The sequence below is a fragment of the Silene latifolia genome, chromosome 1, assembly GCF_048544455.1.
Source record: "Silene latifolia isolate original U9 population chromosome 1, ASM4854445v1, whole genome shotgun sequence".
In the NCBI taxonomy this organism is placed as follows: domain Eukaryota; kingdom Viridiplantae; phylum Streptophyta; class Magnoliopsida; order Caryophyllales; family Caryophyllaceae; genus Silene; species Silene latifolia.
This window is the reverse complement of record NC_133526.1, coordinates 184,583,505-184,589,937: the sequence shown is the minus strand read 5'-3', so window position 1 is coordinate 184,589,937 and position 6,433 is coordinate 184,583,505. Positions and strand designations below refer to the sequence as shown.

The following is a 6,433-nucleotide window of genomic DNA, read 5'->3' as shown; positions in this document are numbered from 1 at the left end:
CCAATACTTGGTTTCATTTAGCCATTGCACTCTAGTAGCTTATCTTGTAGCATTTTAGCTCCAAAAAGCTTAAGTATCCTACAAAACATGTGGAGACAAGCAAATGCACTAGAATAACAAATATTAGCTCAAAACACTATGATAAGTGCTAAATGACATGTAAAATGGAGCTAATATAGGGGATGGAAATCTATAAAATATGCACTTATCAAAATCCCCCAAGCTAAACTCTTACTTGTCCCCAAGCAAGAAACCACATCCCATCAATTGCAATATCCCAAAACAAGTTAAGCAAATTATTTAGAAACCCGAAACAACATGTGCAAAGAATAAAGCAAAACATGGATGAGATTTACACAACAGCGTAGCATGGAAAACTTTGAATGAACCTTTAAGCTCTTGCATGATCTTTTGACTTATGAACTCTCACGGTGCACTCAAACTCTTTTATATGTGAAAGGACAATTTTGTGAATAAACACTCAACTATCCTCGACTTATAATAATGTGCCCGCAATCTAATATGGTAATCAACCAAAACTAGTAAGCTAAAACAATCAAATGCAAGCATGATAAAGAAGCCAAATGGGTAGGAAGAAGGCAATATGTAATGGGTAAGAAGAGGGACAAATGAATTATGGATTATGAAGCTAATGTCAAGCTAGCAACAACCAAATGTAAGGATGCTCAATCTCAATTCTAACCCAATTTTGTAATTCAAACATAAGAAAACTCTCTAAAATATATGAATAATGCATGAGAGTTTCTCACATCAACATCTTCTTCTCTCTTTCTTCTTTTCAATTCATACTTCTTTTTTCATGCTTTTTCTTTTTTCTCATTCATTTTTTCTCAACTTTTCCTTTATTGATTTTTTCATTTCAATTCACCATCATTTTTTTTTTTCTTTCATCATTTTCATTTTTTTTCTTGAGCATTAAGATCAAGCTCACATGACATTCCAAACTTTGAAACAAATCCCAATTGAGCACCCAAACAAAACCAAACAAAGCTACTAGCTCAACAAGGTAGGCAAATTATAATGTAGCTAGGGAAAAATGTTTGTGAAGGGGTCAAAAAGGCAAATATATTCATGTGAATGCCTCCAAAATGCTATAACAAATGAATGCATGCTTACCAAGAGATGACATGAGAACCATACTTGTGCGTTTTGATGAAACACACATTATAAGGAGACACCTACACTCACCTAAGAGAGACCGGATATGGATGCATCGGTCTAAAAAGGCTCTACCTTACCATTTTGTAGCTTGCCACAAGTCAAGATCAAGCCTATTCGGTTCATTCTCCATCTCCCACCTACTATGTCAAGACATCCCCATGAAACTATTATCCCATCATATATGAACAAATCATTAGCCAAAAGCTATTATTAGGATAAGCAAAGAGGAAAGTAGGTGGCAAGCAAGCAAAAAGCACAAAAATTTCTCTCAAAAATTTTCAAATTTTCTACACTATATGCAAACTACACTATATGCAAATGCAACCCCCCCCCCCCCCCCCCAAGCTAAACATCACATTGTCCTCAATGTGCCAACAATTCAAATTACCCAATCAAACCATAAAAATGGCTCAAAGCACAAAACAAGAAGGATTAGAGGTTATGTTTAATGGGTTGCAAGACCTAAACTAAAATGCAAAGCAAATAAAAACTTACCCGACTTGCTAGCCTCCCCCCAAGCGAGCATGAATTCGGGGGATGATGTTTTGTTGCGATTAAGGTGAAGAAAATGAGAAAATATGATAGAAGGAAGAAGGCGAGATACCGCCGGGTTCGATTGGAAGTGATAGAACGATATCACCTTTACCCGTAGAGGAAAAAGGCCAAGAAAATACGAACCCACGTCCCCGATCGGGGCTGGCAACCCCGATCGGGGTTGACCACTTCTTCGCATTTTTAACTTGCTTCCGTGTTTAATCTAATTTCGTCCTGTTTTTCGAAAACTACGTCCCCGAACGGGGTTCTTACATGGGGGAAGCGTGCCAGATTCGCTTCTAAGTCTCCTTTCTTCATTTTCGCCTAAAAATCGCAAAAAGAAACATCGTCAAGTCGAGTATTTTATTACTAATCTACGAAAAACAATAAATTGCAGAAAATTAAAAACAAAAATAAATAAAAGCAAATAAAAAGCTTGGGTTGCCTCCCAAGAAGCGCTGGTTTAACGTCCCGTACGACGTAAGAAGCTATTTGATCAAGTTTCATCGTTGAGCTTGCCACCAACCAAGCTCCATTTCATAGCACCTTTTGCATTCCGCAACCATTTGAAATTTTTCAAATAAAATTTCCCTTTATTTTTGGCACTCTTAGCAATAGTTTCCTTAGCATCGTCACCTACAAAACAAACAACACCAATATCTTCCTCCAACGGATCCATTAGTAAGGATCCAAGTGTAGTAGAGGCATTAGAAGAGTCCACAGTGCTAAGTAAATAACAAGACTCTTGTAACATTGGCTTCTGATGATATTGTTATTGCTAAAGGAAACCCGATCATCACCCATTTCCAACGTCAACCTCCCATTTTTCACATCAATCAGCGCACCCGCGGTGCGTAAAAATGGCCTACCCAATATAATTGAGGTTTGTGAGTCCTCGGTCATATCAAGTATGAGGAAGTCAACGGGTATGAAGAACTTGCCAACTTTGACGGGTACATCTTCTAAGACTCCTAAAGGTCGCTTTAAAGAACAGTCCGCCATTTGCAATGTTGTACTTGTGCATTTTAGAGCACCCATGTTAAGTTTTTCACAAAGGGAATAGGGCATGACACTTACACTAGCACCTAGGTCGCAAAGAGTCTTATCAATGGTATATGTGCTTATAGTGCAAGGAATAGAAAAGCTATCGGGGTCCTTAAGTTTCGGGGGAGACTTGTTTTGTAAGAGTGCACTACACTTTTCGGTGAAAGCAATGGTCTCAACCTCATTGAAGGATCGTTTCTTTGAGAGAATTTCCTTCATAAATTTTGCGTAGGAAGGGACTTGGGTAAGTAATTCAATAAATGGGACGCTGACTTGGAAATTCTTACAAACTTCCAAAAACTTACCGAACTTACTTTCCTCCTTGTGTTTTGCTAGACGATAGGGAAACGGTACTTGAACAACTTCCTTTGGGGGATCATCCTCCACATCTCTCACTTTCACTTTCTCATTCTCAATGAGAACATCCACCTTCTTTGAAACGGCATCACCCTCCTTAACATTAGGAGAGATTTCCTCAACAATTTCCTCGTCACTTTCTTTGGGCATAGGGGGCTCAACATCTTTGGCATCAAGCTTGCTCTTTCTTTTCAGCATAAATAATCGATGAGAAAATGACACACGATCCTTAACAAGAGGCTATTCACTATCCTTCTTTTTGTAATTTCCCCCAAGCTTGGGCTTTTTAACAACCACCTCATCATCCAAGGTCATGGACGGCTCATCATAGCTTATACCACTTCTCAAGGAAATAGAATTAACGGTCTCGTGGGGTTGCGCACCTTGGGGTGGTAGTTGGCCGGTTTTCCTTTAAGAGATAGAAGCGGCTAATTGAGCCACTTGTGGCTCCAACATCTTGATTGCGGCACTATGAGCTTGATCATTCTTTTGGATTTGAGCCAACAATTCCTTTTGCATTTGGACTATCAAGCCCTGTAGCTTACCTCCTCCTTGGTTGTTTTGTTGGCTATTTTGAGGTGGTGGCCCTTGTTGGTAGTTGTGTTATGGGGGCCTTTGTTGGTTTTGATAGCCCGGTGGAGAATTATACTTTTGTTGTTGAGGAACATAGGCATTTTTGTAATACTACGGTTATCTATGTCTATGGGTACTCTATCGAGTGGGGCTTACTCTGTCGAGTAAGTATGTTTTTACGCAAAACAGTAGTCTGCCTGATTGTTACTCGATCGATTACGTGTGACACTCGATCGAGTAAGGGGCACTCGATCGAGTATGTCACTTACTCGATCGAGTAAGTGAGTCTTACGGGTTATTTTAGCCGGGTTTTGTTAATAACGCTTGATTAATATAAAAGGATTCCGTCACCATTCTTAATCAGTTTTCACTTTTCTAAAACATTTCAAGAGAGAAAAAGAGTTACGTTGTTCTACTTCTTCGCGTTGTTAACAAATCCCAAGGGCTAGGATCGTCGGATTGTCTTGTTCTTTACACCGTTGAGTTCGTCGCGTCAAGGGTAAGATTCTTGTATAATTTTTATAGTGATTCGTTGAGTTTGTTCAAAACCCTAATTGGGTAATTTGGGGGTTTTGGGGAGTATGGTTGATGTTAGATTGTGATTGTATGATTGTATGTTTATAGGAGATGATTCCATTGAAGAACGATTGTGGTTAGCTGATTGTGAGGATCTTGGTGATTGCTTTCCAGGTAGGGTTTCCCTACTCGGTATTAATTACATGTTGTGTGTGGTGGTTGTGTTGTGGTTATTGATTAATTATATTGCTGGTGATTGTGACGGCTGTTGGTTTATATTATTGATTGTTGTTGTATAACTGTCTGTGATATTCGGGGCGCATCCCTGGTTGAGTGGAGTCACTTGCGGGAGTGGCTTCACGCCCTTGGTTCGCTTCCTGTGGAACCCGCCACAGGAGGGATGTGCACAATAAGGAAACTTGGGTTTATCGCTCAGTGGTTGATGAGCGAGGATTTAGTGGGTACGGCTGCAGTCCCCTACTGGCGTGAAGTACTTGTTGCGATGGGTACTCTGGCAGGGCTACACACTTTAGTGTGTAGTCAGTTGTGTGGAGATTGGAGATGGAGACTCGAGATTTGTTTGAGCTGTTTGTGATATTGTTCCTTTATGGTATTTGTTTTATGTAATCAGTACTGACCCCGTTTAAATGTTTTAAAAACTGTGGTGACCCATTCGGGGGTGGTGAGCAGTTATTGAGCAGGTATGGTTGATGCGCATGGGATAGCTGGGTTGAGGCATCACGAGCTGTTTTAGAAGTCTTCCGCTGCGTCGAATGTTGTTCTTTAACTAGATGGTTTAACATTTTAGAACCTTTGTATTTTCTTTTATCAGTTTCGGATTTGGTTGTGTCGCCTTAAACTTTATTATTATTAAAGTACGTTTCGTTATTGTCTATTTGATTATCATTGCCTCGGGTAACCGAGATGGTAGCACTCCCATGCCTTAAGTGGTCCTGGTAAGGCACTTGGAGTATGAGGGTGTTACAATTTTGTTGTGGTGGGGGTTGAGGGTTAAGCACATTATTGCTAGTATAAGACAAGTTCGGATGGAATTTTGAATTTGGGTTATAAGTGTTGGAAAATGTACCCGGTGGATATGAACTTTGTCTCAAAGCTTGAAACGCATTTACCTCTTCAATAGGAGCTCGGCAATGAGCGGTGTAATGACCCGCACCTCCGCAATCATCACAAACAATAATTTGACTTGTTGAAGACACGACATTGAGTTGTTGTAAGGAATCTCTAGCATCTTTATCTGCCAATTGTTGTTGGAGTAAGGCGATTTGAGCTAGGAAGACGGAGTTTTTGGAGGATTCTTCTTTACCTTTGGGTGGCATAATTCGAGAATTGACATATTGTGCATTATGGACCGCCATAGATTCGATCGTGGCATGAGCAATATCGGTGTCAATTTGATCAAACCGCCCATTGTTGGCGGAATCAAGAATCCTTCGGGACTCGGCACAACATCCATTGTAGAATGTTATAGCTAGAAACCAATCATCTAGCCCATGATGTGGGCATTGACTTTGTATCTCTTTGTACCTCTCTCAAGCTTCATATTGTAGACACCTCGTTTCTGCACCTCTCGCAAACCACCCGGTGATGATTGGGCCGCATGTTTGGTTCGCGGAACGATTAGTGACAGTTCGTAAGATTATCGTCAAGTGATTGCTCAAATATTAATGTCAACCTCTTAAATGTCATCTACGTCCCGATACGGTCGTTTTGGCATAATTAGAGTACATTCGAGTCCGGTCAAAAACCGTCTCCATTTGCCGATAATCGTTAAATCCAGTCGAATGTTCTGGAATGTTCCGGATATTTCTATTCCATATTTCTCAAATTTTATCTTTTGGCAAATAATATCCCGTAATATTTACATAAGATATTAAAGATAATCGAATTAATTCCGTCCTACCATAACTTAAACACGGAAATCTTTCTTAAGCGGAGGAAACCTCCACGGGAATAGACGCAAGGCAGTCTTTGCGCCTCTTCCAAGAGACGCATGTGGGCTCTGCGCCTTTTCCCAGGCCCTTCTTTGCATGATTTACGTATCTTTTTTATATCTTTCCGAGATTCACTTCCAAAGAGTCTCCGAAACCCTATTCCTTCACGTGATTAGTATAAATAGGAGCTTTCGTTCCTCATATTTCTCACGCGAGTGTCCGCCCTTCTCTTCTCCCTTTGCATTCTAGACTTCGTTCTTACTAATTGGCGCCTA

At 40.2% G+C, this 6,433-nt stretch overlaps 1 pseudogene; it reads left to right on the top strand.

Annotated features, from left to right (window-relative positions):
* Positions 1 to 5,712: 5,712 nt before the first annotated feature.
* LOC141622197 (small nucleolar RNA R71) lies at positions 5,713 to 5,793 on the top strand (annotated as a pseudogene).
* Positions 5,794 to 6,433: the final 640 nt, after the last annotated feature.